The 21,971-nt window shown below is 40.8% G+C and overlaps 1 long non-coding RNA gene across 3 annotated transcripts in view; it reads right to left on the bottom strand.

Moving 5' to 3' along the window:
* Positions 1 to 21,971, bottom strand: part of LOC126085845 (uncharacterized) — a 79,078-nt gene that overhangs the window by 13,933 nt on the left and 43,174 nt on the right. Inside the window, exon 4 of one of the 3 annotated variants that reach the window (XR_007519356.1) lies at positions 5,685 to 5,783. The exons of the other annotated variants lie outside the window; for them this stretch is intronic. This is a non-coding gene — a long non-coding RNA (uncharacterized LOC126085845). The remainder of the gene's footprint in view (positions 1 to 5,684; positions 5,784 to 21,971) is intronic. 3 annotated transcript variants of the gene reach the window in all.

Below are 21,971 nucleotides of genomic sequence, written 5' to 3'. Positions count from 1 at the left end.
AACAATGCATACATATTGGGAAGCAGTTTTCATATACTTGCAGAGTTAGAGTCATTCCCTCAAATATGCTCAACCCAAAGACTGATCTTTTGCGGGTCCACAGAAAGCAGGATATACACGCCCAGCTTTCCTAGCAGCCCCACCCAGAGGACAGCCTTGGGTACTGCAGCTCCCACAGCCCAGGGCAGTCACATTTGGTTGTTAGCTGCTGTGGTGTTGGCTCTGACCTTACGTTGCCCAGTCCTGGGTCATCCTGCAATGGCATCACTAGGGGGTGAAGCCCTGAGGCTGTCAGAGAGGGTTACACCGAAACGGCCCCAGGATACTCTGCAGCGGTGGTGGCAGCTGGATGGCCAGCACCACCAGGGGAAGGTCCACCAAGGCAGTGACATCACTACGGTTGGGGGTCACCTGTCACCCAGTGAGGTAACTTGTCGCCACCCTCACCACACCATGACCCACCAGTTAGGATGTGGGAGGCCTGCCGTTGGGCAGGGAGGAGGGTCTTGCCTTGGCCAATGGGAGAGGGGAGGTGTCGTGGGGAGCTGTGTGGGGTTTGCGTCCTCCAGTGGGGGGTTTGCCGGCTGGCCCTGCCCACCTCAGGTGGGGGTGTGGTACATTATGAGTTGCCACACTGCGTGACACCAACCCTAGTAACACCACTGATGATTATTGTATGTCTGAGCCCATTGTATTGGCCATTGTGTGAATCCATCACATTGAGGGTCTCCCTCATCTTTGCTGACCCTCCACTTGACCAGACATGATGTCCTTTTCTAGCTATTGGTCTTTCCTGATGATGTGTCCAAAGTAAGCAAGCTGAAGTCTCACCATCCTTGCTTCTAAGGAGCATTCTGGTTGTGTTTCTTCTAAGACCGATTTGTTTGTTCTTCCGGCAGTCTAGTATATTAAATGTTCTTTGCCAACACCACAGATTGAACATATGGATTCTTCTTCTGTCTTCCTTTTAAATTATTCAACTTTCTCAAGTATGTAAGGCAACTGAAAAGACCATGGCTTGGATCACACTGAATTTTGTTCTTACAATGTAATCAGCTTTACACTTCATTAAACTATTTATTTTGTTGAATACTTTTAAGGGCTGTGAGCCCCTGGGTAGCATAAACAGTTAAGTGCTTGGCTACTAACTGAAACTTTGGCTATTTAAATCCACCCAGAGGCAGCTGGCAAGAAAGGCCTGGCAACCTGCTTCCAAATGATCACAGCTATCGAAAACCTGTGGAGTACAGTTTTACTCTGAAATACATGGAGTCACCAAGAGCTGGAGTCAACTCGATGGCATCTGGTTTGGTTTTGGGCCTTCTAAAGGCTGAATTAAGAAGCCCTTAGTAGTTAAACCCTTGGCTGCTACCTGAAAAGCCGGTGATTTGAACCTACCAGCTGCTCTGTGGGAGAAAAGATCTGGCAATCTGCTCCCATAAAGATTTCAGCCTAGGAAGTGGTAACTTTGGTGAAGGGTAAGACAGTACACAATACTGGGGAAGCCAGCACAACTTGTACAAAGCAAGGTCATGGAAGCTCCATAAACATATCCAAACTCCCTGAGGGACTGAACTGCTGGGCTGAGGGCTGTGGGAACCATGGTCTCAGGGAACATCTAGCTCAACTGGCATAACATAGTTTATAAAGAAAATGTTCTACATTCTACTTTGCTGAGTAGCGTCTAGGGTCTTAAAAGCCTGTGAGTGGCCACCTAGCATACTCCACTGTTCTCACCCCTTCGGGAACAAGGAAGAATGAAGAAAACTAAAGACACAAAGGAAAGATTAGTTCAAAGGACTAAGGACCACATCTACCACGGCCTCCACCAGACTGAGACCGGTACAACTAGATGGTGTCCAGCTACCACCATTGACTGTTCTGACAGTGATCACGATAGAGGGTCCTGGACAGAGCTGGAGAAAAACGTAGAACAAAACTGTAATTCCAAAAGAAAGACCAGACTTGGAGACCTGATAGAGACTGGAGAAACTCTGAGAGTATGGCCCCCAGACACCATTTCAACTCAGTAATGAGGTCACTCCTGAGGTTCACCCTTCAGCCAAAGATTGAACAGGCCCATGGAACAAAACAAGACTAAAGAGGCACACCAGGCCTGGGGCAGGGACTGGAAGATAGGAGGGAAGAGGAAAGTTGGTAATAGGGAACCTAAAGTTGAGAAGTGTGTTGACATGCCATGGGGTTGTTAACCAATGTCATACAACAATGTATGTATTGTGTGATGAGAAACTAATTTGTTCTGTAAACTTTCATCTAAAGTTCAATAAAAAAATAAATATGCTTAAAAAAAAAAAAAGAAGGTTCTGTAAGGATATTGGAGTAGGCTCAGGTCTGGACAAGGAGAGAAGGTTCTGTAAGGATATTGGAGTAGGCTCAGGTCTGGACAAGGAGAGAAGGTTCTGTAAGGATATTGGAGTAGGCTCAGGTCTGGACAAGGAGAGAAGGTTCTGTAAGGATATTGGAGTAGGCTCAGGTCTGGACAAGGAGAGAGGTCCAGGAAGTTCCTGGGGTTATGCCTTTCTATTCCAGAGAATGTGCCCAGCTTTACTCTCACTTCACCCTCTCACAGCCCTGTCACCATCTCTCACTTCACCCTCTCACAGACCCCTTGCCGTCTACTGCACATCACTGTTCCAGTGTTCTTATCCTGTTGACTGTGCTTTTCTAAAGGCAGGAAGAGTATCCTTGTCTTCACTTGAACTAGGACATTAACATAAAACAAAAGTAATATCTGTATCTGCTATCATTTGCTGAATATACTTCATGTGAAGTTTTTCTCAGTGATTGTTAAAGATACAGTTAAAAGTCAAAACTATCTCATATTTAGAGGCCATTCCCATTGTACTTGTGGGGCACAATTCATACAAGGTCACAGGGTCAGTAAGAGGAAGCCAGGTTGGTTCCAAAAGAAAAACCAAACCAGTGCTGTTGGGTCAATTCTGACTCATGGTGATCCCATGCATTTCACAACAGAACTGTGTTCCAGAGGGTATTCCGTGGTTGAGCTTCCAAAGGAGATCACCAGGCATTTGTTCCTAGGAGCCTCTGCGTGGACTCAAACTACCAACCTTTCCATCACCAGCCAAATCCTTAATCCTTTGAGCCAGGGCCTGAAATCGTATAGTCTTCTACTATTATAAATCAGGCACTGATACAGTTAAAAAAAAAAAAAAGGAAGAATTCTTTCCATTACAGCTCAGTTTCTCTTAAGTACAATTTCCATGCAATGAAACTCACCCATTTCAATTTATAGTTTAGTGAGCTTTGGCAATTTTGAATATTGTGATGTAATCATTATCTCAATCAACATCTAGACCATGGATTCAGATTCTGCATCGCCCCACTGTTGTCTTTCAGGTACTTAGCCAGGAATAGGTGCAGACTCTGCTCATTTCAGCAGTCACTGGAGGCCATAGGGTATGGCAGCTGGTGAGAAGCCCCTGAGGACTTCTTTCATTTGTGAACAGGGAGGAGACTGGCACCTGCCTCTGTGGTGAGGCCTCTTTAACCATGGTCTCATTAAACGGGTATGTGGGAAGTTCTCATTATAAAAACAAATCTATACACTACTGATGATAGTATGTATCTACATACTGTGATGTTGGGAGAAGTAGCTTCATCCAGAGAACACACCTGCCCTGCCTGTCTCCCAAAACTATGATGCTCAGGACTCTGCCTCCTTGAATCTCCTTGTGCCCTTGATGGTAGCCAGGGCACAGCCCAGCAAACTTCACTTTTCTTTATCACAGGAGGACTTGATTCTTCAGAGTAAGTTCTCTCTCCATCCCATGACATACCCCTCAAAAACAACTGGCCTCATATCTCCCAGCTCTGTATATCATCAGCCCTTCCAACAATTTCCTTCATGCAATCTTGGTGTAGGATTTTCATTCCTGGGTCAAGATGCTGAGACTCTCCTATTCCTTGCTCCTAAATCTCAATATCCATGCCTTACCACTTACAAATTAAATAAAGCAGAGAAAATCAAACACACAAGAACCGAGAAAATCTACCACGTACTTATCATTTATATATTGCAAACACAAAGCGCTCTGAATACACAAAACAATCTTGGAAAAGAAGAACAAAGTATGGGGCTCACACTTCAAGATTTAAAATATCACTACAAACATACAGAAAACAAAACAGTCTGGTTCTGGCATAAGGATAGACATAGAGACCTAAGGAATAGAATTGAATGTCCAGAAATGAATTCATACAGCTTTGCCCAATTTGTTTCAACAATGATGCCAAGTCCATTCAACAGGCAAAGAACAGTCTCTTCAACAAAAGATGCTGGGACAACTGGATCTCCACATGGAAAGCATGAAGTTGGACACATATTCTATATCACATACAAAAATTAACTCTAAATGGATCGATGACCTAAATATGAGAGCTAAAACCATAAAACCCTTAGAAGTAAACATCAGGGTTATTTTTTAGGATTTTTTTCCCCTGTATCTTCATAGATATGACACAGAAACAAACGGATAAATTTCTCTTGGTGAAAATTTAAATCTTTCGTGCATCAATGAGCACTATCAAGAAAGTGAAGACAACTACAGATTGTGAGAACATACTTGGAATCTCTACTCTCCTTAAGGGTTTCATATCCAGAGAAATAAAGAGTGCCTAGAACTAAACACAAAAATACAAACAACCCAACTTAAAAAATGGGCAATAGACATTATTCCAAAGAAAATATACAGTTGATCAGTAAGCACATGAAAAGATGCTCAACATTATCAGTCATTAGGGAAAAGCAAATCAAAATTACAGAGAGGTATCATGCCTTCCCACACTGATGGCTATTGCCAGAAAAAAACGAAAACAAGCAAACAAAACAGAGTTGGTGAGGGTGTGGACAAACTGGAAGCTCTGTATATTGCTACTGGGAATATGAAGTGCTGTAGCCAATGTACAATACAGTCTGGTGGCTCCTCCAATAATTTAACATAAAATTACCATATGACCCTGTAAATTCCACTCCTAGGCATGTACACAAAAGAATGAAAGGAAGAAAACACAACTTGGACACTGATGTTCATTGTAGCATTATTCACTGAATCAAAAAGGTGGAAACAATACAAGTGTCCATCAAAAGATGATTGGATAAGCAAAATGTGACAAAGAGATAAATGCAATTTTAAAAAGCCATAAAGAGCAGTGAAGTTCCGTTACTTGCAATAAATGGATGAACCCTCAAAACATTCTTCTGAGTGAAATAACTGAAATTCCAAGAGCAATTATTGCATGATCCCACTTACATGAAAATCTACAATATGCAAAGATGTAGAACAGACTAATGGCTAGGAGGGCTGGAGGCAGAAAGCATGGGGAGTGATGGCTAAAAACAAAGCAACAACAAACAAAAGAATGTTCGAAACCACATGAAAAGAAACCTATGAAATCCTGCCATTTCTTATTAAATATTGTACCTAAAATATGTGATATTTTATAATGTAAAAGCAGGCCAACCACCATTCTGCCAATGGAAGAGTATATAATTACTACAAAGTGCAATCATCATGTTGGGAATAACATATACAGCAGGCTGGCCAGGCTACAAGGAATACAGAGAAGCAGTTACCGGATCATTCCAGAAAGAGGTGTCAGTACGCTTTGGGGCAGTAGAATCCACCATGAGGAAGGAGACTCACCATAAGAAGTCCTTGGGTGAGTCCAAGCGAGGTAGGAGGCCTGTGTGGAGTCAACTGGGGTCCATCATGGTCACCTGACACCTTCTGGTGTGTTTGAAGCTGCACATGCCATGAGGGAAAATAAAAAAGGTCAGGTTACCCTATCAGAAAAACAGGATGCTGAGATGAGGCTCACAGGATTAGTCTTCTGGATTTTAAGTATTAGGACCATAGTCTCATGGAACATCTTGGTCAACTGGCATGATATCGTTCATAAAGTTAGGTCTCACGTCCTAGTTTGTTGGGTAATGCTTGTGGTTTTAAAAGTGAGTGGCCTTCTAAGATACAAGCATTGGTCCCTACTCATCTGCACCAAAAGAGAATGTAGGAAACCAAAGACTCAAAGAAGAAACTTGTCTACAAGACAAATAGTCTGCAGAAACCATGGCCTCATCTGTCCTGAGACCAGAAGAACTACATGGGGCCCAAATGCCACTACTATCTGTTCTGATCAGGGCCACAAGAGATGGATTCTGATAGAATGGGAGTAAAATATGGAACAGAATCTCGAATTAATTTAAAAAAAGCAGGCTTACTGGACTGGTTCAGAATTGAGGACTCCCTGAAAGCACTGCCCTGAAATACTCTTCAAATTCTGAACTGAAACTAACCCCTTGGGTCACCTTGTAGGTAAATAACAGATTGGCTCACAAATAATGAATATCACTCAAAGCTACTGTGCTCCTGTAAAAAATCATCTAGTTGAGACCAAATGGTAAACAATTACTTTAAAACAAAGATGAGAAAGTAAGAGTTAGGGAGATTAGATTTTTGGAAACAGAACAACCAGAACAGAAATAATGAGAATGTTCACACATTGTGAAGAATGTAACCAATGTCACTGAACAATTTGTGTAGAAGCTGTTGAATGGGAACATAAACACAATAATAGATTATTTTTAAGAAAGCAATATGCTTAGAAACAGACAGTGGTGGCGCTTGCACAACAGGATGAATACAATGTCACTGAACTGTGCGTGTGAAGAAGGTGGGAATGAGAAGTGTGTTGTTAACACATACATTTACCACAATAAAAAGAAAATTTAAAATATTTATGGAAGGATGCCCTTTACCACCACTCTTAGTCAACATTGTGCTGGAGGTCCTAGCCAGAGCAATTAGGCTAGATAAAGAACTAAAGGGCATCCAGATTGGCAAGGAAGAAATCAAAGTACCTCTATTTGCAGATGACATGATCTTATACACAGAAAACCCTAAGGAATCCTCCAGAAAACTACTGAAACTAATAGAAGAGTTCAGCAGAGTATCAGGATACAAGATAAACATACAAAAATCAGTTGGATTCCTCTACACTAACAAAAAGAACATCGAAGAGGAAATCACCAAATCAATGCCATTTACAGTAGCCCCCAAGAAGATAAAATACTTAGGAATGAATCTTACCAGATATGTAAAAGACTTATACAAGGAAAACTACAAAACACTACTGCAAGAAACCAAAAGAGACTTATATAAATGGAAAAACATACCTTATTCATGGACAGGAAGACTTAACATTGTAAAAATGTCTATTCTACCAAAAGTGATCTATACATTGAATGCAATTCCGATCCAAATCCCAATGACATTCTTTAATGAGATGGAGAAACAAATCACCAACTTCATATGGAAGGGAAAGAGGCCCCAGATAAATAAGGCATTACTGAAAAAGAAGAACAAAGTGGGAGGCCTTACTTTACCTGACTTTAGAGCCTATTACACCGCCATAGTAGTCAAAACAGCCTGGTACTGGTACAACAACAGATACGTGGACCAATGGAACAGAACTGAGAATCCAGACATAAATCCATCCACATATGAGCAGCTGATATTTGACAAAGGCCCAAAACAGTTAAATGGGGAAAAGACAATCTTTTTAACAAACGGTGCTGGCATACCTGGATATCCATCTGCAAAAAAATGAAACAAGACCCACACCTCACTCCATGCACAAAACTAACTCAAAATGGATCAAAGACCTAAATATAAAATCTAAAGTGATAAAGATTATGGAAGAAAAAATAGGGACAACATTAGGAGCCCTAATATATGGCATAAACAGTATACAAAACATTATAAAGAATGCAGAAGAAAAACTAGAGAACTGGGAGCTCCTAAAAATCAAACACCTATGCTCATCCAAAGACTTCACCAAAAGAGTAAAAAGATTACTTACAGACTGGGAAAAAGTTTTTAGCTACGACATTTCTGATCAGCCCCTAATCTCTAAAATCTACATGATACTGCAAAACCTCAACTGCAAAAAGACAAATAACCCAATTAAAAAATGGGCAAAAGATATGAATAGACACTTCACTAAGGAGACATTCAGGTAGCTAACAGATATATGAGGAAATGTTCACGATCATTAGCCATTAGAGAAATGCAGATCAAAACTACAATGAGATTTCATCTCATGCCAAGAAGGCTGGCATTAATCCAAAAAACACAAAAGAATAAATGTTGGAGAGGCTGTGGAGAGATTGGAACATTTATACACTGCTGGTAGAAATGTAAAATGATACAACCACTTTGGAAATCAATTTGGCGCTTCCTTAAAAAGCTAGAAATAGAACTACCAAACGATCCAGCAATCCCACTCCTTGGAATATATCCTAGAGAAATAAGAGCCTTTACACGAACAGATATATGCACACCCATGTTTATTTGCAGCACTGTTTACAATAGCAAAAAGATGGAAGGAACCAAGGTGCCCATCAACGGATGAACGGAAAAATAAATTATGGTATATTCACACAATGGAATACTACACATTGATAAAGAACAGTGAGGAATCTGTGAAACATTTCATAACATGGAGGAACCTGGAAGGCATTATGCTGAGTGAAATTAGTCAGTTGCAAAAGGACAAATATTGTATAAGATCACCATTATAAGAACTTGAGAAATAGTTTAAACTGAGAAGAAAACATTCTTTCGTGGTTACGAGATGGGGGAGGGAGGGAGGGTGGGAGAGGGGCATTCACTAATTAGATAGTAGACAAGAACTACTTTAGGTGAAGGGAAAGACAGCACTCAATACAGGGGAGGTCAGCACAGTTGGACTAAACCAAAAGCAAAGAAGTTTCCTGAATAAACTAAATGCTTCGAAGGCCAGCGTAGCAGGGGCAGGGGTCTGGGGACCACGGTTTCAGGGGACATCTAAGTCAACTGGCATAATAAAATCTATTAAGAAGACATCCTGCATCTCACTTTGAAGAGTGGCGTCTGGGGTCTTAAACGCTAGCAAGCGGGCATCTAAGATGCATCAATTGGTCTCAACCCACCTGGATCAAAGGAGAATGAAGAACACCAAGGACACAAGGTGGTTACGAGCCCAAGAAACAGAAAGGGCCACATGAACCAGAGACTACATCATCCTGAGACCAGAAGAACTAGATGGTGCCCAGCTACAACCCATGACTGCCCCGACGGGGAACACAACAGAGAACCCCTGAGGGAGCACGGAAGCAGTGGGATGCAGACCCCAAATTCTCATAAGACCAGACTTAATGGCCTGACTGAGACTAGAAGGATCCTGGTGGGTTATGGCCCCCAGACCTTCTGTTTGCCCAGGACAGGAACCATTCCTGAAGCCAACTCTTCAGACATGGATTGGACTGGACAATGGGTTGGAGAGGGATGCTAGTGAGGAGTGAGCTTCTTGGATCAAGTGGACACTTGAGACTATGTTGGCATCTCCTGCCTGGAGGGGAGATGAGAGGGTGGAGGGTGTTAGAAGCAGGTGAAATGGACACGAAAAGAGAGAGTGGAGGGAGAGAGTGGGCTGTCTCATTAGGGGGAGAGTAATTGGGAGTGTGTAGCAAGGTGTATATGGGTTTTTGTATGAGAGACTGACTTGATTTGTAAACTTTCACTTAAAGCACAATAAAAATAATAATAAAAAAATATTTATGGAATTGAATAAAACTCCAGGATTCGTTATACTTTCTGATATATAAGACCTAAGCAAATACATTCCCTTTTAAGAAATGCACACTTAGTCCAAATCCAGAGGTTGCTGCTTAAGAAGAGTCAGTTAAAATGAGAGATGAACAGAGCTGAAACGTGAACCTTCTCAAGCTTGCTGTTTGTAAAGCTGGATTCCAGATTCAACCTCCCAGCTTTCCTACCAGACAAGGCACACAGGGGTGCTGCTCTTGGAAAGCAAGAAATCTATCACCCAAGGGTCATTTTTTGCCTCAGGCAGCCCTGCTGTTCATACAAACCTCCCAGGCTGCCTTTCAATAAGAAAGGCTTGATTTTCACATCACCTGACTTTGCACTTCCTCCTACATTGTATTTGCGTTTTTACATATATTACATAATACTCTTACTGTCCCCTGGCTCTACAAATCTTCTAGGAATGCATGTTAAGAGATCTCCTAAGGAAAAGGCCCTCAATATGTGTACTTCAGTTTACTTTTTCTCATGTGTTACGATTAGGAACACATCTCAGCCAGTGTTACTTCCTTCCTGTCTACATAGCAGGTAATGTGGGAACAAAATTATTTTTATTTTGCAATAGAAATTCATAATTTCAGTTGTCCCTTAAATAATCAGTATCAGAATTGTGACACTGTATTGGTTCTTAAGGGTTTTTTCTTTTTGACAAATTTCAATAATCAGATAGGTTTTTTTTCTGGAAATTGCAAGAATTGCATTATTTCTCACTCCCTTGGGTGACTTTTAAGACCCTGCAGAGCCAATACAAGGAGCCTCCAAGTGAACAGGCTGAGAGTGAAAACAGGGTAGCTGAATAAGACTCAGTCATCACATCTTGTCATTTCCTCTGCTGCTCTGAGATTGGGTGGAAGATCATCTGTCTTCTTCATCCTGTGACCCAAGAACAGAGATAATTTTTATCAGTGGTCAATGCCTGCCTTAGACTTTTCCACAGGGATGGTCAGGGAGCCCAGCCCAAAGGATTTTGGCCTCGCCCTTTCATGGTCAATCTTAATAAATTTCATATGGGCTAACTTAGTCACATATTACTTCCAAGGTCAAAGTTTTTCATGAAGTGGAAAAAGAAATTATAGAATTTGGACACAATTGTTTCTCCAAAATGCAATGTTTAAATCATTTGCCCTGAGCTTCCTCATTCAAATCCAATAGGGTGCATCAGGGGAAAAAACTGATGGACTAACTGACGAGCAGAAGAATCAAGGAGCAAGCCTGTTTTTCTTAAATGCCTGGATACAGTGATTTGCCTCACCATTTCCATAATAGGAGGGTCTGGATTGAAAATCATTTATGGTTGCTCCATGATTCAAATTTTAAGAAAAGTCAATAAGATTTTGCTTTTATCAATCACATTGAGTAGCTTAAAAAAAAAAACACTAGGGTGATTTTCTTGAAACCCTCTAACTTCATCATCTAAGCTAAGCTGTGAGTAGAGTTGTACACTGTAGCTGTCAGACAGAATACAAAGAAAGGCGCATGCAAGAAGCTACTTTCTGGTTGCAGGGAATTAAGGTGTGGGCAATCTCCAGAGAAGTAGAGGCTGCATGGAGGCATTCTTTTCACAGTGGATGGACAAGCACTGTGGATGCTGTAGATAGAAATATTCATCGGGTCCTATCAGGTTTACAGCTCAGATAAAACTCAGAAATCATGAGGCAGTTCATGAGGACTGCATTAAGAAATGACTTTCTCACACATTTGTAGCAAAGAGGGGAGAAGAACCTTCGTCTCCTCTGAACGAAATCTCTGCTTTTCCACTACAATATGACTGCTGTTGCATTTTTCTACATTTCCCTCTGGAGTCAAAATATCTTCCTGTTGAACATCAAGGACACAAGGTAATTATGAACCCAAGAGACAGAAAAGGGCACATAAACCAGAGACTACATCAGCCTCAGACCAGAACTAGATGGTGCCCGGCTATAACCGATGACTACCCTGACAGGGAACACAACAGAGAGCCCCTGACTGAGCAGGAAAGCAGTGGGATGCAGACCCCAAATTCTCATAAAAGACCGGACTTAATGGTCTATTTTTTTTTTTTTTAATGGTCTGACTGAGACTAGAAGGACCCTGGTGGTCACGGCCCCCAGGCCTCCTGTCAGCCCAGGACAGGAACCATTCCCAAAGCCAACTCTTCAGACAGGGATTGGTTGGACCATGGGATAGAAAAAGATGCTGGTGAAGAATGAGCTTCTTGGATCAAGTAGACACTCGAGACTATGTTCGTATCTCCCATTTAGAGGGGAGATGAGAGGGTAGAGGGGGTTAGAAGCTGGCGGAATGCACATGAAAAGGGAGACTGGAGGGAAGGAGCGTGCTGTCTCATTAGAAGGAGAGCAATTAGGAGTATACAGCAAGGTGTTAATAAATTTTTGTATCAGAGATCGACTTGATTTGTAAACGTTCATTTAAAGCACAATTTAAAAAAATCTTCCTGCAGGGGCAAGAAACTATGTTAGTGCCAAAACCCATTGACCCAAAGGGTTTCCAAGGAGCACCTGATGGATTCAAACTGCCAATCTTTTGGTTAGCAGCCACAGCACTTTTTTTTTTTTTTTGTGATGCCATAAGCATCTTTTTTTTTTTCAATAATTTTTATTGAGCTTTAAGTGAACGTTTACAAATCAAGTCAGTCTGTCACATATAAGCTAATATACACCTTACTCCATACTCCCACTTACTCTCCCGCCTAATGAGTCAGTCTGCTCCCTCCTTCCAGTCTCTCCTTTCATGACAATTTTCCCAGTTTCTAACCCTCTCTACCCTCCTAGCTCCCCTCCGGACGGGAGATGCCAACACAGTCTCAAGTGCCCACCTGATACAAGTAGCTCACTCTTCATCAGCATCTCTCTCCTACCCATTGTCCAGTCCCTTCCATGTCTGATGAGTTGTCTTCGGGAACGGTTCCTGTCCTGGGCCAACAGAAGGTTTGGGGACCATGACCGCCAGGATTCCTCTAGTCTCGGTCAGACCATTAAGTCTGGTCTTCTTATGAGAATTTGGGGTCTGTATCCCACTGTTCTCCTCCTCCCTCAGGGGTTCTCTGTTGTGCTCCCTGTCAGAGCAGTCATCGGCTGTGGCTGGGCACCATCTAGTTCTTCTGGTCTCGGGGTGATGTAAGTCTCTGGTTCATGGGGCCCTTTCTGTCTCTTGAGCACATAGTTATCATGTGACCTTGGTATTCTTCATTCTCCTTTGATCCAGGTGGGTTGAGACCAATTGATGCATCTTAGATGGCCGCTTGTTAGCATTTAAGACCCCAGACGCCACATTTCAAAGTGGGATGCAGAATGTTTTCATAACAGAATTTTTTTGCCAATTGACCTAGAAGTCCCCTTAAGCCATAGTCCCCAAACCCCCGCCCTTGCTCTGCTGACTTTTGAAGCATTCAGTTTATCCCGGAAACTTCTTTGCTTTTGGTCCAGTCCAGTTGAGCTAACCTTCCATGTACTGAGTATTGTCCTTCGCTTCCCCTAAAGTAGTTCTTATCTACTAATTAATCAGTAAATAACCGTCTCCCACCCTCCCTCCCTCTCCCCTCTCGGAACCACAAATGTATGTGTTCTTCTCAGTTTATACTATTTCTCAAGATCTTATAATAGTGGTCTTATACAATATTTGTCCTTTTACCTCTGACTAATTTCACTCAGCATAATGCCTTCCAGCTTCCTCCACGTTATGAAATGTTTCACAGATTCGTCACGGCTCTTTATTGATGCGTAGTATTCCATTGTGTGAATATACCACAATTTATTTAACCATTCATCCATTTATGGACACCTTGGTTGCTTCCAGCTTTTCGGTATGGTAAACAGAGCTGCAATAAACATGGGTGTGCATATATCTTTCTGTGTGAAGGCTCTTATTTCTCTAGGGAATATGTATATTCCGAGGAGTGGGATTTCTAGGTTATATGGTCGTTCTAACTTTTTAAGAAAATGCCAGATACATTTCCAAAGTGGTTGTACCATTTTACATTCCCACCAGCAGTGTATAAGAGTTCCAGTCTCTCCGCAGCCTCTCCAACATTTATTCTTTTGTGTTTTTTGGATTAATGCCAGCCTTGTTGGAGTGAGATGGAATCTCATCGTAGTTTTAATTTGCATTTCTCTAATGGCTAAGGATCGAGAGCATTTTCTCATGTATCTGTTAGCTGCCTGAATATCTTCTTCAGTGAAGTGCGTCTTCATATCCTTTGCCCACTTTTTGATTGGGTTGTTTGTCTTTTTGTGGCTGAGTTTTAACATAATCATATAGATTTTAGAGATCAGGCGCTGGTCGGAGATGTCACAGCTGAAAATTCTTTCCCAATCTGTAGGTGGTCTTTTTACTCTTTTGGTGAAGTCTTTAGATGAGCATAGGCGTTTGATTTTTAGGAGCTCCCAGTTATCTGGTTTCTCTTCGTCATTTTTGATAATGTTTTGTATTCTGTTTATGCCTTGTATTAGGGCTCCTAACGTTACCCCTATTTTTTCTTCCATGATCTTTATCGTTTTAGGTCTTTGATCCACTTGGAGTTAGTTTTTGTGCATGGTGTGAACTATGGGTCTTGTTTCATTTTTTTGCAAATGGATATCCAGTTATGCCAGCACCATTTGTTAAAAAGACTATCTTTTCCCCAATTAACTGACACTGGGCCTTTGTCAAATATCAGCTGCTCATATGTGGATGGATTTATATCTGGGTTCTCAATTCTGTTCCTTTGGTCCATGTGCCTGTTGTTGTACCAGTACCAGGCTGTTTTGACTACTGTGGCTGTATAATAGGTTCTAAAATCAGGTAGAGTGAGGCCTCCCACTTTCTTCTTCTTTTTCAGGAATGCTTTACTTATCCGAGGCTTCTTTCCCTTCCATATGAAGTTGGTGATTTGTTTCTCCATCACATTAAAAAATGTCATTGGAATTTGGATTGGAAGTGCATTGTATGTATAGATGGCTTTTGGTAGAATAGACATTTTTACTATGTTAAGTCTTCCTATCCATGAGTAAGGTATGTTTTTCCACTTAAGTAGGTCCTTTTTAGTTTCTTGCACTAGTACTTTGTAGTTTTCTTTATATAGGTCTTTTACATCTTTGGTAAGATTTATTCCTAAGTATTTTATCTTCTTGGGGGCTACTGTGAATGGTATTGATTTGGTGATTTCCTCTTTGATGTTCTTTTTGTTGATGTAGAGGAATCCAAGTGATTTTTGTATGTTTATCTTATAACCTGAGACTCTGCCAAACTCTTCTATTAGTTTCAGTAGTTTTCTGGAGGATTCCTTAGGGTTTTCTGTGTATAAGATCATGTCATCTGCAAATAGAGATAATTTTACTTCCTCCCTGCCAATCCGGATGCCCTTTATTTCTTTGTCTAGCCTAATTGCTCTGGCTAGGACCTCTAGCACAATGTGGAATGAGAGCGGTGATAAAGGGCATCCTTGTCTGGCTCCCGTTCTCAAGGGGAATGCTTTCAGGCTCTCTCCATTTAGGGTGATGTTGGCTGTATAAAAAAAATAGATGCCCTTTATTATGTTGAGGAATTTTCCTTCAATTCCTATTTTGCTGAGAGTTTTTATCATGAATGGGTGTTGGACTTTGTCAAATGCCTTTTCTGCATCAATTGATAAGATCCTGTGGTTTTTGTCTTGTGTTTTATTTATATGGTGGATTACATTAATGGTTTTTCTAATATTAAACCAGCCTTGCATAAAAAAAAAACTTTTTTTTGCATACCTGGTATAAATCCCACTTGGTCGTGGTGGATTATTTTTTTGATACACTGTTGAATTCTATTGGCTAGAATTTTGTTGAGGATTGTTGCATCTATGTTCATGAGGGATACAGGTCTGTAATTTTCTTTTTTTGTGATGTCTTTACCTGGTTTTGGTATCAGGGATATGGTGGCTTCATAGAATGAGTTAGGTAGTATTCTGTCATTTTCTATGCTTTGAAATACCTTCAGTAGTAGTGGTGTTAACTCTTCTCTGAAAGTTTGGTAGAACTCTGCAGTAAAGCGGTCCGGGCCAGGGCTTTTTTTTGTTGGGAGTTTTTTGAGTACCGTTTCAATCTCTTTTTTTGTTATGGGTCTATTTAGTTGTTCTACTTCTGTTTGTGTTAGTTTAGGTAGGTAGTGTTTTTCCAGGAATTCATCCATTTCTTCTAGGTTTGCAAATTTATTGGAGTACAATTTTTCGTAATAATCTGATATGATTCTTTTAATTTCAGTTGGGTCTGTTGTGATGTGGCCCATCTTGTTTCTTACTCGGGTTATTTGTTTCCTTTCCTGTATTTCTTGAGTCAGTCTGGCCAGCGGTTTATCAATTTTGTTAATTTTTTCAAAGAACCAGCTTTTGGCTTTGTTCATTCTTTCAATTGTTTTTCTGTTCTCTAATTCATTTAGTTCAGCTCTAATTTTTATCATTTGTTTTCTTCTGGTGCCTGATGGATTCTTTTGTTGCTCACTTTCTATTTGTTCAAGTTGTAGGGACAGTTCTCTGATTTTGGCTCTTTCTTTTTTTTGTATGCATGCATTTATGGATATAAATTGTCCTCTGAGCAATGCTTTTGCTGTGTCCCAGAGGTTTTGATAGGAAGTGTTTTCATTCTCGTTGCATTCTATGAATTTCTTTATTCCCTCCTTAATGTCTTCTATAACCCAGTCTTTTTTGAGCAGGGTAGTGTTCAGTTTCCAAGTATTTGATTTCTTTCCCCTAATTTTTCTGTTATTGATTTCCACTTTTATGGCCTTATGGTGTGAGAAGATGCTTTGTAATATTTCGATGTTTTGGATTCTGCAAAGGTTTGTTTTATGACCTAATATGTGGTCTATTCTAGAGAATGTTCCATGTGCACTAGAAAAAAAAGTATTCTTTGCAGCAGTTGGGTGGAGTGTTCTGTATAAGTCAATGAGGTTAAGCTGTTTGATTGTAGCAATTAGGTCTTCCGTATCTCTATTGAGCTTCTTACTGGCAGTCCTGTCCTTCTCCGAAAGTGGTGTGTTGAAGTCTCCTACTATAATTGTGGAGGTGTCTATCTCACTTTTCAGTTCTGTTAAACTTTGTTTTATCTATCTTGCAGCCCTGTCATTGGGTGCATATATATTTAATATGGTTATATCTTCCTGGACAATTGTCCCTTTAATCATTATGTAGTGATCTTCTTTATCTTTTGTGGTGGATTTAAAGTCTACTTTGTCAGAAATTAATATTGCTACTCCTCTTCTTTTTTGCTTATTGTTTCCTTGATATATTTTTTTCCATCCTTTTGGTTTTAGTTTGTCTCTCTAAGTCTAAGGTGTGTCTCTTGTAGGCAGCATATAGACGGATCGTGGTTCTTTATGCAGTCTGTGACTCTCTGTCTCTTTATTGGTGCATTCAGTCCATTTACATTCAGTGTAATGATAGATAAGTATGTGTTTAGTGTTGTCATTCTGATGCCTTTTTATGTGTGTTGTTGACAATTTCATTTTTCCACTTACTTTTTTGTGCTGAGATGTTTTTCTTTGTAAATTGTGTGTTCCTCATTTTCATAGTATTTGACTTTATGTTTGCTGAGTTGTTATGTTTTTCTTGGTTTTTATTTTGACTTATGGAGTTTTTTATGGAGTTGTTATACCTCTTTGTAGTTACCTTAATATTTACCCCTATTTTTTCTAAGTAAAAACCTAACTTGTATTGTCCTATATCGCCTTGTATCCCTCTCCATATGGCAGTTCTATGCCACCTGTATTTAGTCCCAATTTTTTATTATTGTGATCTTTTAAATACTGACTTCAATGATTCCCTGTTTTGAGCGTTTTTTTCTTTTTAAAATTAATCTTAATTCGTTTTTTTTGATTTCCCTATTTGAGTTGATATCAGGATGTTCTGTTCTGTGACCTTGTGTTGTGTTGGTATCTAACATTATTGGTTTTCTGACCAAACAATTACCTTTAGTATTTCTTGTAGCTTTGGTTTGGTTTTTGCAAATTCTCTAAGCTTGTGTTTATCTGTAAATGTTTTAATTTCACCTTCATATTTAAGAGAGAGTTTTGCTGGATATATGATCCTCAGCTGGCAGTTTTTCTCCTTCAGTGCTCTATATATGTCATCCCATTGCATTCTTGCCTGCATGGTTTCTGATGAGTAGTCTGAACTTATTCTTATTGATTCTCCTTTGTAGGAGACCCTTCTTTTATCCCTGGCTGCTTTTAAAATTTTCTCTTTATCTTTGGTTTTGGCAAGTTTGATGATAATATCTCTTGGTGATTTTCTTTTTGGATCAATCTTAAATGGGGTTCAATGAGCATCTTGGATAGATACCCTTTCGTCTTTCATGATGTCAGGGAAGTTTTCTGTCAGCAGATCTTCAACTATTCTCTCTGTGTTTTCTGTCCTCCCTTCCTGTTCTGGGACTCCAATCACATGCAAGTTATTCTTCTTGATAGAGTCCCACATGATTCTTAGGGTTTCTTCCTTTTTTTTAATTCTTTTATCTGATTTTTTTTCAGCTATATTGGTGTCAATTCCCTTTGTCCCCCAGATCCCCCACCCTGCATTCCAATTGCTCGAGTCTGCTCCTCTGACTTCCTATTACGTTATCTAATTCTGTAATGTTATTATTAATCTTTTGGATTTCTGAATGCTGCCTCTCTATGGATTCTTGCAACTTATTAATTTTTCCACTATGTTCTTGAATAATCTTTTTGAGTTCTTCCACTGCTTTATCAGTGTGTTCCTTGGCTTTTTCTGTAGATTGCCTTATTTCATTTCTGAGGTCATCCCTGATGTCTTGAAGCATTCTGTAAATTAATTTTTTATATTCTGCTTCTGGCAATTCTAGGATTGTATCTTCATTTGGGAAAGATTTTGATTCTTTAGTTTGGTGAGTTGTAGAAGCAATCGTGGTCTGCTTCTTTATGTGGTTTGACATCGACTGCTGTCTCCGAGCCATCTCTAAGATATTGTAGGGATTTATTCTATTTTGCTCACTGAGTCTTATCTTGTTTTGTTTTCTTTCAATATACGTAGATGGGCTACTAGATTGTGCTGTCTTGATTGTTGTAGCCCTTGACTCACTTATGTCCTATTACCAGCTGGTTTGGGCTGTTACCAGATATATAAGCCTAAAAGTCCATTCACTATTCTTGAGTAGAATCTGATTTTGGGTCATCAAGTGTGTGGTGCAGACTGTTACCTATCCACCTAGAGTAGTGGTGATAGTTGTGTGCACCAGATTCTAGTAGCAGCAGGGGTTCACACTCCGGGGGGGCAGGATGCTGACAGGCTTTCCCCCCAAGTGTCAGTGAGGTAGGTGTGTCTCTATTCCTAAAGCACCTTGGTGGGTGGGCTCTGCAGCTGTACCTTAGGCCCCCAATGCAAGTACCTCTACAGATTGGTAGGTGTCACCATCCTTAGACCCCTAAGGCAGGAGACTAGGTGGTCTGGGGGGAGCTTCAGCCCTCAGTTCCCTGTTGTGGGTCAGTGAGGGCTCTGTTGAATACGCAGAGATGTGAGACCTGGGAAACTTGTCTTTCCAGTAATCCCCTAAAACAATTACAGTCAGATCCCTATCAGAAATGCCTTTGCATTATAATATCCACCTTGTTCCCTTTAGGGATGAAAGCCCAAGACTGTGGATCACATATGTTTGGCTGGAGCTGGTTCTGTGTTTTTAGTCCAATTAGTGAAGGATTTTTGGTCCCTGGGTTTTTTGTAGCTGCTTCTCTCAGGCCAGGAGAATGGGTTAGGAAAAGACAAAAAGAAAAAGAAAAGAAAAACTGCAGAGCACTTCACTCTCTGGCTCAGGAAATTCCAATGTTAACGAAGCCGCCTGGGAAGGGGAGGGGAGGGATCAGATAAATAGGAGAGAGTAGCACCCCAGAATATAGACAAAGTTTCTTATCTTGCTTGGGATGACTGTTTTATCTGAGATTCCCGAGGGGCGCATCCACTGTGTGCGCTGGCTGGGTAGAGATTGCCCCCGAGGGTCAGGCCCGTGTCCCATGCTTGTGCTGTCTCAGAAGCTGTGGTCAGTTCCTCCGCTCCCAGTCCAAAGCCCAGGGCCAAGTTTCCCTGGCTGGGAAGCCGCAGTCCAGGCTCCAAAACCAGTTGCTGCCTCCCGGTGACTTCTCCTGTCAGCCACCTCGCTGCGCTGCCTGCGTACACTGGCTGCGCTTCCCCCGAGGTCACTTCTGGGGCCTAGGTCTGTGTCCCGTGTTTGCGCCATTTCAAGATGCTGTGCTCAGCTCTCCTGTGTCCAGTCCAAAGCCCGGTGCCAAGGTTTCCTGACTGGGACGCTGGCTCCAGGCTCTGAAAACAGTTGCTTCTTCCCCGTGGTTGTTCGTTCTCAGTCTCTGTCACTCAGGCCAACTCTTTAGATCTGTGTTTGATGGTCAGGGTTTGTAGATTGTCATGTATATGATCTGTTCACTTGTTTTTCTGAGTCTTTGTTGCAAGAGGGATCCGAGGTAGCTTCTACCTAGTCAGCCATCTTGGCCCCCCACAGCCACAGCTCTTAACTACTATGCCACTAAAGCTGGCAACTCCTCAACCTCTGTTTCCTCCTCCTACAACCTGTTTCCCTCCGTTATACCCTTCTATCACTGTTGCTGTGAGAGCAGGATTAAAGTTGGTCTCACATTTCTTTTCTTATTGCAACCACTTGGTGTCAGCACCTTCATCTCCCATGACAAATTTTTCTACCAAGCCTCTTCTCTTGAAACAACAACAAAACTAATGCTCTTTCAACTCATTTTGACTTTAATAGACTGAAAACTATGTTCATGATGAAAAAGAAGTCAAACATACTTTCTTTAAAGAGGATACTACCATGATTCTCACAAAGATATGAGCATATACCTTGATAAGCCTGGATTTCAGTGAGCAAGGGTGTGTGATGGAGACAGGTGATGCCCAAGCTGAGAACTAGGGCTTCATGGCTAAGACTGGTCAGCTAGGATTTAAATGGGAGCAAATGGGTGTGGACAGGGATTTAACTTTGATTAATAGAATTTTACCTTGGTCTCAAGAAACTCATCCGTTTCAGGGCCATGGGACTCTACCTAACACCTGAAGAGGCTAGGGCTGTAGCATAGTAAGCCCCTTTCCTTCAGAGAAAAAGATTTTCTTCCTCCTTCATTCTTACATCTGCTCCCATGCCCACTAAGCTGAGGTGCTTGAGTGTTTGATGACTATTCAATATCCCTGATAATCAAAATGACCTGCAACAATTTTATAAAACTGGTGTGCTGGTTTGGCTTGGGAGCTGTGTTTTATGTCAACAGACTAAGATTCAAACTCTGGCCTTCCGACTGCAAATTCAGTTCTGTTTTTATGAGGGTAAGTCATAACAGCTTAATGTTTTATACCTCTTGGTAGTTTTGCCAGACAAAATAAAAGCCACTTGTTAACTTTAATTTTCTGAAAAACAAGGACTAATATTATTGTAAATATGTCCCCATTATTACTTGGTGAATCCTTGGAGTCCTGCTTTTTATTTGCTAAACCTGGCGTAACATTTGAGTTTAAGAGAATGTTAAAGTTATTGTAGAATCTAGACTGAAGAAATACTAATAGGATCTTTGATCCCCAGGGGAAAAATTATTTTAATGAAAAATATATATATCAGAACACATCTTAATTGTATTAAACAGAAAAAAGGAGGAGGCAGGGCCAAAGTGGTAGAATAGTCATAAGCTTCCTGTCTTAAAACAAAGACCTGAAAAAACAAGTGAATCGATTATATAATGACAATCTAGGAGCCCTGATCACAACCTTGTTTGCTGAAAGTGAAGAGGACTTGAAGCACTTACTAATGAAGATCAAAGACCAGAGCCTTCAGTATGGATTACATCTAAGATAAAAAAAAAAAAAAAAAAAAAATTTTTTTTTTTTTTTTTTTTTAATATAAAGAAAACAAAAATCCTCATAACTGGACCAATAAGCCACATCATGATAAATGGGGAAAATACTGAAGTTGTCAAGGATTTCATTTTACTTGGATGCACAATTAACACCCACGGAAGCGACAGGAAATCAAAAGACGCGTTGCATTGGGTAAATCTGCTGCCAACCCAGTAACCCAGTGCCGTCCAGTCGATTCCAGCTCATAGCAAGCCTATAGGGCAGAATCTGCTGCAAAGGGCCTCTTTAAAGTGTTGAAAAGCAAATATGTCACCTTGAAGACTAAGGTGCACTTTACCCTAGCCATGGTATTTCTCATTGCATCATATGCATGGGAAAGCTGGACAATGAGTAAGGAAGACCAAAGAAGAATTGATGCCTTTGAATTGCAGTGTTGGTGAAGAATGTTGAATATACCA

The sequence above is a fragment of the Elephas maximus genome, chromosome 11 (genome assembly GCF_024166365.1).
Source record: "Elephas maximus indicus isolate mEleMax1 chromosome 11, mEleMax1 primary haplotype, whole genome shotgun sequence".
NCBI lineage: Eukaryota > Metazoa > Chordata > Mammalia > Proboscidea > Elephantidae > Elephas > Elephas maximus.
The sequence above is the reverse complement of the archived record's forward strand: the minus strand, read 5'-3'. Positions and strand labels throughout refer to the sequence as shown.